This window comes from Schistocerca gregaria, chromosome 4 (genome assembly GCF_023897955.1).
Source record: "Schistocerca gregaria isolate iqSchGreg1 chromosome 4, iqSchGreg1.2, whole genome shotgun sequence".
NCBI classification, from domain to species: Eukaryota; Metazoa; Arthropoda; class Insecta; order Orthoptera; family Acrididae; genus Schistocerca; species Schistocerca gregaria.
Genome location: NC_064923.1, coordinates 745,477,623 through 745,488,939, shown reverse-complemented (window position 1 = coordinate 745,488,939; position 11,317 = coordinate 745,477,623). Strand labels below are relative to the sequence as shown.

The 11,317-nt window shown below is 46.9% G+C and overlaps 1 non-coding gene across 1 annotated transcript; it reads left to right on the top strand.

The window, feature by feature from the left end:
• Positions 1-6,993: 6,993 nt before the first annotated feature.
• On the top strand, positions 6,994-7,068 carry Trnas-cga (transfer RNA serine (anticodon CGA)). The gene has a single exon. It is a non-coding gene; the product is annotated as a tRNA-Ser (tRNA).
• The last annotated feature ends 4,249 nt before the right edge of the window (positions 7,069-11,317 follow it).

Here is an 11,317-nt window from a genome sequence, read left to right as displayed (position 1 = left end):
TAACAGACAGACAGACAGACAACAAAGCGATCCTATAAAGGTTCCATTTCACTGATTGAGGCACGGGACCATAATAATGGGAAAAAGGGTTCTTAACATTCGGACAGACAGAAAACAAAGTGATCCTATAAAGGTTTCATTTCCTGATTGAGGCACAGGATCCTAATAACTAGAAAAAGGGTTCTTAACAGTCGGACAGACAGACAGAAAACAAAGCGATCCTACAAAGGTCTGTTTCACCAATTGAAGAACGGGACCCTAATAATGAGAAAAAGGGTTCTTAACAATCAGACAGACAGACAGAAAGCAAAGCGATCCTACAAAGGTCCGTTTCGCCGATTGAGGCAATGGCCTGTAATAATGAGAAAAAGGGTTCTTAACAGTAGCACAGACAGACAGAAAACAAAGCGATCCTATAAAGGTTCCGTTTCACCAATTGAGGCATGGGACCTTAATAATGAGAAAAAGAGTTCTTAACAGTCGCACAGACAGACAGAAAAAAAAATGGCTCTGAGCACTATGGGACTTAACATCTGAGGTCATCAGTCCCCTAGAACTTAGAACTACTTAAACCTAACTAACCTAAGGACATCACACACATTCATGTCCCACGCAGGATTCGAACCTGCGACCGTAGCGCGGTTCCAGACTGAAGCACCTAGAACCGCTTGGCCACAATGGCCGGCGATAGACAGAAAACAAAGTGATCGTATAAAGGCTCTGTTTCACTGACTGAGGTGCAGGACCGTAATAATGAGAAAAAGGGTTCTCAACAGTCGGACAGACAGACAGAAAACAAAGCGATCCTATGTGTTTCATCAATTGAGGCATGGGACCATAATAATGAGAGAAGGGGTACTTAACAATTGGAAAGTCAGACAGAAAACAAAGCGATCCTGTAAAGGTTCTGTTTCACTGATTGAGACACAGGACTCTAATAAACTTAAAAGTATTCCAACAGATCAAATAATCAATGCATTTTATTTCATACATATAGAAGTGTGATAGATGAAGTCGCTTTACTTTTCTGGGCAGTAAGTCAACCAGCCTTGTTACTTGATTCCAGATGAGGATCAATAAATCTTTTTATTTTTCAGGCCAGTTCATGAATGGGTGTAGGAACTTGCCTCCAAATGAAAATCAGCAGTAGCTCACATTACAGTGTGGGTAACGGGACAGTTATGATAGTCTTGTAAGTATAAACCATCATTGTAGCAGGTTATGAGAGAATTAAGTAAAGACAGCAACTCAAAATTAAACACACTCACTTATACGACATGAAGACAAAGCACAAATTTCATTGGTGTATCTATAAATTTAAGTTGATAGCGGAGTTCAAGATATTTGAAAGTATGCGCCAATATTCTGTGAATGTAACAGGTAACACCATCCGTTAGAGTCCTAAGAACTGTTTTAATAATGAAACTTCCTGGCAGATTAAAACTGTGTGCCCGACCGAGACTCGAACTCGGGACCTTTGCCTTTCGCGGGCAAGTGCTCTACCAACTATTTTTTTTTAATAGCCAGCTATCCTAGCCACTTTTTTAACAAAAATGAGAAAAAAAGGTTTTGGAAGGTTTGTTTTTCTGCTTTTTTTTACTTTTATTTCATTTTATTTTTATACAAATGTATAAAAGGAAGGCCGTTCCTCTTCGGCTACATAAACAGAATAATAGGAAGTCGTCCCGTTACGACAAAGGATGCTCCATACTATAGCCCGCTGCGAATTTTTCGATGACTGTCTTCTCGTTGCTGTGTTGTTTCCGCTGTTTGTTCAAATCTCATAAAAAAATGGAACTGGGAAGAGGTGCTATGGTTATCATCTCATGTCATCGATAATCCAGCTGCGAGGCGGATTATGGAATGGGCTCCAAAGGAAATTAGAAACATATTGCCTATATTTAGGGTTCTTGACGATCGCACAATGTCGTTCGTTGAGGTAATACCAAAAATCGGGTACTGTCTTTTCGCCATTACCGAAGAGGTAGTGAACAGCGTGGCCGCTGATCCACGTCACAGAGTTCGTTTTTGCTCTTGGGAAATAAATCCTATCGGGGAAAAGAAGTGATCGGGTAGTTATCCTGTCGGGAGTCGTGCGTGTGAGAAAAGCCAATATCTGACGCACCAAATACCATACGTCCTTTGCCGACCCGCATTCGAAACGATGTTCATCTGTGTCAATCACTTGGCGTGTGGCACACAAGCGGGAATCAGCGAGGTGGATGCGATGTAGGCGGGACTGGCACAACTGTTTCCCATTACCAGTTACGTACCATGCAGATTGCACCTCAGTATCAAGGGTGGTGGCATTCACTGCCTGCCACACAGCGCGCCACTTTGTATTGGGGTGTTTGCTTTCAATCACATTCGGCGTCATGTTCATTTGCATGGCAGCATATATCGCCCTCGTCATCATCAAGCGTGTGGGTAGTAGTGCAGTGCGGATGTAGCTTAATTCAAGGAAGAACTGGCTAATGTAGAAGAAAGGTGCTGGGATGTCCGATATCATCACAGGGGGTGCGACTGAGATTGGTCGTAAGGCCTCCAGTAAGAGACTTGTGAGGCACGTTGGACTTCGTCGCCACAGTTGCAGGTGACAGCTGACGAACAGGGCCTTTGCTCTGTTCTGGACATGACAAAGGCCTAAACCCCCTCTGCTCCTCGGGAGGGTTAGGGACTCGTAACGAATCTTAAATAACATGCCCGTATTAACAAAGGATCCCAAAACCGCCAACATGCGGTGAGCCAGGGTAGGTGGTATGGGGAGTATCTATGCAAAATGGGGGATACGTGACGCCAAATAGACGTTAGCATATCGTGTCCGTTGCAGGAGGTCTAGATGTCTCAGACGGTGGTCACTTATTCCTGCTCTCATCTGATTCAATATACGCCTGTAGTTAAGGGCTGTTGAACGCTTCATGTCAGATGTGAAATCAATGACAAGACAGCGGATTGTGTCACTGATTCGTAGCGGTGCGACGTTCTCGCCGGGTAGGCCTCTGCCTATAGACAGAAAGTGTGATTTGTGGAGATTGAGATGGCTCCGAGATGCCGCGCCGTAGGTCGCCACCCACGCCAGTGCTGCACGAACATCGTCATTATTGCGTAGAAGGAGTACCAGATCATCTGCATAGGCAGTGCAGCAGAAAGTGTGTCCACCAAGGGACATCCCGGTCAGGCGTTGTCGGAGGCCGCAGAGGAGTGGTTCCAAGACGAGGGCGTACAATATCGCCGAAAGAGGGCAGCCTTGTCGCACCGATCGCTGGATCTGTATCGGCGGCGTAAGACGTCCATTATATAACACCTTGGACGTCGCGCCGCGTAGGAGACGCATCAGTACATTAACTATGACGTCCGGATACCCCATGTGTCGCAATACCTCCATCAAAAATATGTGGTCGACTCTGTCAAAGGCCTGGCTAAAGTCGAGTGAGGCCAAAACTCCTGGCAGTTGGCGAGCTTTGGCTAGCGCGATCATATCTCTATATCGGCACAATGCAGTGCGAATATTATGGTCACCACCTAACGATGCCTGGTCCTGCGACACAACACATCGTACTGATCGCTTTAGGCGTGCCGCCAGAAGCCGGGTGAAAATCTTCAAGTCACTGTTGAGTAAGGTCAAGGGCCGATAGTCACTGATCCTGGATCCGCCTCGTGGTTTGTGTATGGGCACTATCTGTCCTTCTAGGAAAGCCCCAGGTATCTGCGTCGTGGGAGACATAAGATCGTGGCAAATATCAGTCCACGCTGGTGCCAGCAATTGTTGGTACGTCCGGTAAAATTCCAGAGGAAGGCCATCAGGTCCCGGGGACTTATGAGCAGCCCCAGCCTGTATTGCTTCAATGATTTCCTCTTCCGTTACATCAGCAGTCAAATCCGCCGCCACTGTCGGAGAGATCGAACCATAAGTGAGTTGAGAGACTTCGGCGATCACCTCTGGGGGATGTCGATTTTCCGAGTACAGCATAGTGTACTGAGCATGAAGGGCGTTTCCTATGTCGCGCTGGGTATCAAGGCGTCGTCCGTCTTCCGTCGTGATAGCTTGGATCAGTGTCCTGCGTCGGCGCCGTCGTTCTGCAGTGACGTGGTACATAGACGGTTCCTCCTGTGCCACTCTGTCTTGAGTGCGCGCTCTGACGATCGCACCCTCAAGGTGGCAACGTGTTAATCTGATGATCTGTGCCTTGGCACGGTTCACCGTCACCTGCCGTGCAGGTGAGTACGGCAGTGTTGCACATTCCCTTAAGATGCTGTAGTAAAAGTCCATGGTATGTCTCTTCCATGCTGCAACATCTCGGCCGTAGCCTATCAAGGTCTTCCGGAGGGCTGGTTTGGCGCAGAGTAACCACCACGACAGTGTAGACCGGTAGGTGCCACGCCGGCGGCTACAAGAGTCCCACGTGTTCTCTATAAGGCGGCGGCATTCCTGAGAAGCTAGGTGGGCGACGTTCAACTTCCAAGGACCACGGCTGTGCCATATCTTCTGGCGGCCGAGGGTAATAGCGCAGATGTAGGCGTCGTGGTCAGAAAAAGCTGTGGGCCAAACTTCGGCAGCTCTTGTCCCCACAGCTATGGAGCGCGAGATGTAAATCCGGTCGATGCGGCTGGAGGAATGGCTGGTGTAGTGAGTAAATCCGGGCCGATCGCCACAAACATGTTCCCACGAGTCCACCAATTGAAGATTATTTATAATTGTCGTAAGTTCTGCGCATGGAGAATGATGTGGTAACTGATCCTTAGGTGCTTGGCTACAGCTGAAGTCCCCTCCCATTATCAAGGCGTCCTGACGGCCCATAAAGAGGGGCGTGATTGTATGAGCGAAAAAGGTGGATCGTTCGCGACGCCGACCAGATCCTGACGGTGCATAGATGTTAATAAGTTTGACTCCTTGGATAGTAAGAGCCATGCCTCTGGCGTCAGGGAGATACTCGACGTCTTCTGCGGATATACCGTCGCGGAGGAGGATCGCCACACCACTGCCATTGGCAGATGCATGTGAGACCCAAGTCTGGTAGCCATAGGGTCCCTTGAAGTCGGCGACATACACCTCTTGAAGGAGCGCAATGTCGATGTCTGCTGCGTTGAGTAGATCCTGTAGCATCGCTAGTTTATGTCGGGCACGTATGTTGTTGATGTTAATCGTCGCTAGACGGTATGTTTGCTCAGCCAGGTCGGCAACTGGGTTGTGTAGGAGGCCAGGTGTGGGCGGCAGGGGCGGCCCCACAGAGGCTGACGGTACAGCCGTAGTCACTGTTGTTGGCTGGTGCTGGGTGCAGCCGAGGGAGCATCTCTGCCTTCGGCATCCTCCTGGTGCTGTGGCTCATCCTCGATATCATCCGCCCAAGAATCAGATGCAGCCATTGGTAACTGTTGATTAGTGCTGTCAGTAGAGCGCTTGCGCGTATGTTGAGTAGCAGAAGTGATGTTGTCAGACCGAGGCTCAGAAATTGTATCCGCCGTAGCATCGTGATGGGAAGGTTGAGTTGCGGTGGTAGAGTCCTGAGTGTCGTCCGACGCCGGATATTCGTCTGGGTCGCACATCCGAAGCAGGCAATCATCGGACGGCGTATGGCGCCGTTTCTTGCGTTTTCGAGGGGACCGTTGTTTCCGGACATGTTGTTCTGTGTCAGAGTGCGGGCGACAATCATCTGATGCGGTCTCCATTGGTAGGAAGGCAGAGGTCGGGACAATTTTAGTTTCTACTTCCAAATTCTCTTTAGGCTCGTCTTGGTGGCACAATTGATCACCGTCTTGAGGCAAGTCTGCCGAAGGCGTCGTAGAGGGGGATATTCTGCCCGCCACACGGTCATCGACCACTGACTGCAATATGGTGCTACGATCCTGGGCAGGAACAGCTGTTGCGGTTGCAGCCGCTGCATACGTGACGGGGAGTGAAGTAGGCGTCGCCGGGGATGGAACTTCACCGACCGGTGTCTGAGTCAGTCGGCGTTGAATGCATGCCGATCGGACATGTCCTTCCTGGCCACAGCCGGCGCAAGTACGGGGTTGTCCGTCGTACATGACAATGGCTCTGCAGCCGCCAATTACAAGATAGGATGGCACATGCTTCGTCAGTTCAATCTTAATTTGTCTCACTCCATTTAAGACGGGGTACGTCTCAAACGTTTGCCATTTTTCAGCCAAGTCGCTTAGCACTTTGCCGTACGGTTTGAAAGCTGTCATCACAACATCTGGCGGGACTTCGAATGGCAGCTCGAAGACCCTCAGAGTGCGAAGGCCTAATCCAGCGTGGTCGATCGTGACAGTTCCTATGTGACCATCAGAATGCTTAAATTTAAGTCCATGAGCGTGTCGGCACACATCAGTGCACGCCTTTTCATTAATCATTTTTATGTAGATGACACTTTGTGTTATAGAAAAGTGGATCCGAATGATGTCTTGAGGTGCAATATGCAGTTCTTCTCGGATGAAACGTTCAACGTCAAGAGCTCGAGGTCTTGCGTAGTCCGCTTGAAATGTGATCGTAATTGTGGACTTGCGATACGAGTGCGCCATGGCACTACCGAGACACGGACGCGTGACACTCGCGGCAGCGGGAGGTAAACAATAAACACTGGCGCGCGCGGTGCGCTAACAGGGGGACGCAGGCGCGACGACCTCGCCCCACCGCTGCTAACAGCGGACTGTTGTGACATCTGAGCTACCGAAGCACGACTCACGCCTGGTACTCACAGCTTTACTTCTGCCAGTATCCGTCTCCTACCTTCCAAACTTTACAGAAGCTCTTCTGTAAGCTCGGTCCGGGCACACAGTTTTAATCTGCCAGGAAGTTTCATATCAGCGCACACTCCGCTGCAGAGTGAAAATCTCATTCTGGAAACATCCCCCAGGCTGTGGCTAAGCCATGTCTCCACAGTATCCTTTCAGGAGTGCTAGTTCTGCATGTTTCGCAGAAGAGCTTCTTTAAAGTTTGGAAGGTAGGAGACGGATACTGGCAGAAGTAAAGCCGTGAGTACCGGGCGTGAGTCGTGCTTCGGTAGCTCAGTTGGTAGAGCACTTGCCCGCGAAAGGCAAAGGTCCCGAGTTCGAGTCTCGGTCGGGCACACAGTTTCAATCTGCCAGGACGTATCGTATCAGCGCACACTCCGCTGCAGAGTGAAAATCTCATTCTGTTTTAATAATCGTCATTTTCATGTATGAAGAAACTCGCAAATGTTCAAGTTCACATTTTCGTGATTAATTCTTTCAAAAGACTGATAATGTAGAAATCATTACACATGTAGTGAAAGAAAATGCAGCATGTATAACAAATTAACATAGCTGTGAAGAAGCTGCATTCGCTTAGCAGAGACTTTATTATTGTAATAGCTTTGAGAACAGTTACGGTCTGCGGCAGATGGTTGTTGTGTGATGTGCTCGGAATACAGTAGCAGCACGTTTTTGATATTAAAGGAAAGCATAACAAAAATTTACCTGTAACATGACAATACGCGGGAATATGAGAAGAAGAGGAAGGCCGCTATGAAATCATTGATGTGACATTGCCATAAAACGGACGATGAATGACACGAAGATTATCTGCCAGTAAAACACCATCACGATGACAGCAGCCCATGTAACTGATCATTTTGTTTGTAAGGTTCAGTTTCTCCAGAAATAACAATCTTTTTATTTGAAATGGTGGCACTAACGTTCATTAAAAGTAGTAAAATAGATCCGTGTTTTACTTGACTATTTTTCTAACACACTTTCAAAAAACATTTGGGACTAGATCAAGTAGAGCATACTGTTCAGGTATTGCAGTAAACTGATAGAATGGAAAACTGCACAGTATTCCTTGTACAAATAATTATCTTGCTTAATTCATAATTTATAGCTTGTATTGTGTATTGTATATTAACCGGGGCCTAGAAACGACGGAGAGGCTCCGTCCCCGCCGCGGCCGCAGTGATCCACAACCCCACGACGACTGCCGCAGTCCATCTCACCCCTCCGCCGCCCCACACCGAACCCAGGGTTATTGTGGAGTTTGGCCCCCAGTGGACCCCCCCTCCCAGGCAACGTCTCACACCAGACGAGTGTAACCACTATGTTTGCGTGATAGAGCGATGGTGGTGTACGCGTACGTGGAGAACTTGTTTGAGCAGCAATCGCCGACATAGTGTAGCTGAGGCGGAATAAGGGGAACCAGGCCGCATTCGCCGAGGCCGACGGAAAGCCGCCTGAAAACCATCCACAGACTGGCCGGCTCACCGGACCTCCACACAAGTCCGCCGGGCGGATTCGTGCCGGGGACCAGGCACTCCTTCCCACTCCGGAAAGCCATGCATTAGACTACTCTGCTAACTGGATAAAAAATGGCTCTGAGCACTATGAGACTTCTGAGGTCATCAGTGCCCTAGAACTACTTAAACCTAACTAACCTAAGGACATCACACACATCCATGCCCGAGCAGGATTCGAACCTACGACCGTAGCAGTCGCACGGTTCCGGACTGAAGCGCCTAGAACCGCTCGGCTACCTGGGCGGGCGGTTAGTAGCTTAGTTGTATGTGTGAGAGTGTGAGTGTGAGTGATTATTACATGTACTATGACTGTAAGTTACTGTGTAATTGAAAACGACATTAGTAATATCGGAGTGCGTAGTTTGACGGCGATAAGTACTAATAGTCCGCAGCTCGTGGTCTCGCGGTAGCGTTCTCGCTTCCCGAGCACGGGGTCCCGGGTTCGATTCCCGGCGGGGTCAGGGATTTTTCACCTGCCTCGTGATGACTGGGTGTTTGTGTCGTCTTCATCATCATCATCAATCATCCCCATTACGGTCGGAGGAAGGCAATGGCAAACCACCTCCACTAGGACCTTGCCTAGTATGGCGGCGCGGGTCTCCCGCGTCGCTCCCCTACGCTCGGTAAACGGAGTATGGGACTCATCATCATCATCATCATCAAGTACTAATAAAGGTTTCTCGGGCTTCCAGTCGCGTCAAGTGGTTTAAAATCCACGAGCTTTCGGCCGAGTACTCCTCGGCCATTGTCAAGTGGTGACTGTCTTCTGCCTGCTGCTGCCGTCCTTAAATAGCCACGCTGCCTTCAGTGACGTCACTGGTACCGGCTCCGGCACCATACTTGGTAATGCTTGCGTTGTGTGGCCGCCGCGCCCGCTTCAACCTTCCGATGGCCGGGTCCCTCGCTGTGCTTAACTGCAGGCCACCGTCTCTGTTGAGCGTGTTGTCACAAATTTTTACTTCGATCGCTTATTTTATTATGCTATTCCAGAAACTATTAGTCCGTGTGATAATAGATGTCTCGTCGAATGCAATACGATGACCGTCTTCTAATGCTTGCTCTGCTACCGCTGATTTCTCTGGGCACCGTAGACGAAAACATCTCTCATGTTCTACACAGTGTAAGAGGACCATGATTAAGGAATTTGTTGTTAGCGCACTCGAGCAGATGTAATTTCGATGGACTGCTCACGCGCTGCCTGCGATATGTAAGCTATAAGAGAATCTGAGACCAAAGAGCAGTGTTGACTGCAGTAGGAACTGTGTAGTAGTAGGAGTAAGTCGTAGCTAGCTAGCAGTCTGGTGTATCGTGTTGGCTGGGCCGGTCGTGTGCAGCGATGGCGGAGCCTGAGCGTTGTAATATAAGGTAAAAGCAGCCTCGCGCATATGAAGTATTGTTATATCAAGTCCCATGTAAATGTTTTAAAACAGTCCCTTAATAATAATCTTTCTCATAAAAAGTAACTTTTGACAATCATTCATTTCAATTTAAAGAATTTACTAATTTCTACAATCCTTGGTCATCCCGATTTGTGAAAAGAAAAATCAGTTGTTTCTTTTATACATGACAAATCTATCGGCCAGCATTGCACTGAGCTGCGCCAGAAAAATTTCTTATAGGAGCAGATATATACGCGTTATCCGGCGACCAAATTGAGGTAAGATTTTTCAGTTTATTCAGAATGAATTTTCAGGGCCATGACGCAGAACTGCTGACGTCCTAAATTTACCAGTTTAAATTCACAGTCATTATTGAAAGGTTATAAGTGAGCGACAATATTTTATCGATAGGTTTGTCACATTGTATTATTGGTAGGTTAGGGAATTTATCTGTTGGGCAGTTATACTGAATGTGAATTATATATTTATATTCCTTTTACTGTTGGGAGGTATTTTTAACTGTGTTACGCCGAATTTGAATGAAATAAATAAATTTATTGTTTTTTTCTGTTGGGAGGCTACGGAATTTTTCTGTTGGGAGGCTACATTAAATGTGAATATTATTCATACTATTTTGTGGGCAGGTTACACTTGGCGACAACCGGCCAGGATCGTATTTTCTTTGCGAATTTCTGAGAAGTAGTCAGTTATATATCTGCTCTTATTTAGGTAGTTTGCATCTGGCGCAAAGCATTTACTAAGTTGTCACTCTTTCTTTCACAGATCATCGGCAATTTATTGCTCTTTGTTGTAACTGTATTTGTTCCATTTTTGCTTTGTCTTTGTTTGATTTTGTGCTTAACTTTAAGTTGTGAAAATGCCACGAAAAACTGCTAACAGTAAATCGCGATCCGTAATGAGTGAAAAAGCCGACTTGAATAATTTGACTGATAATACTAGCGACACTCAGTGTCTTGATGATAATCCTCCAGTTACAGACAATCAGTGCATACCGACCACTAGTAATGATTCTAATCTAAATGATGAGCAAACAAATTCAATTGTGTCCACTGTAAATTTAACGACAATTGATGACGCGGCACTCTCCGTTACAATGAACGCTGTCCAGTTTGACACACCTGATTTGAAAAATTTACGTAGAGAACAGATAATTTTTTCTAACGAAGGTGAACAATGTACTCAAAGTACGTCAGATTTATTTGATTCCGATGTAGTGACTAACAGTCACATCCAATTAGCAAACCTTTTGGTGAATCAGACAATGACCAAATGGTTACACAAAACGTGACACTTGCAGGTACACCATCACACAGCACAGAAAATAGAGGCGCTAATTTTGGCATGAATCAAGTTATGGCATTATTGCTACAACTTAAAGAAAATCTCAAACAACAACTTAACGAATCGAACAAACAACTTAATGAAAATTTCAAGCAGTTGAATGACAAACAGGACAACCTTAATCAATAGAACAAACAACTTAATGAAAAACAAGATAACAATTTCAAACAGCTTAGTGAACAGATTACAGCCGTTGCCGTGCAATGTCATGATACTAAAGAACAATTACGCGAGGAAATTAAGGCTTGTGCTAGGAACAGTAGTGAAGAAATTAGATCTGTTGCACAAGAATTAAGTAATACGCAAGCAGCCACAACAAAATTAGTT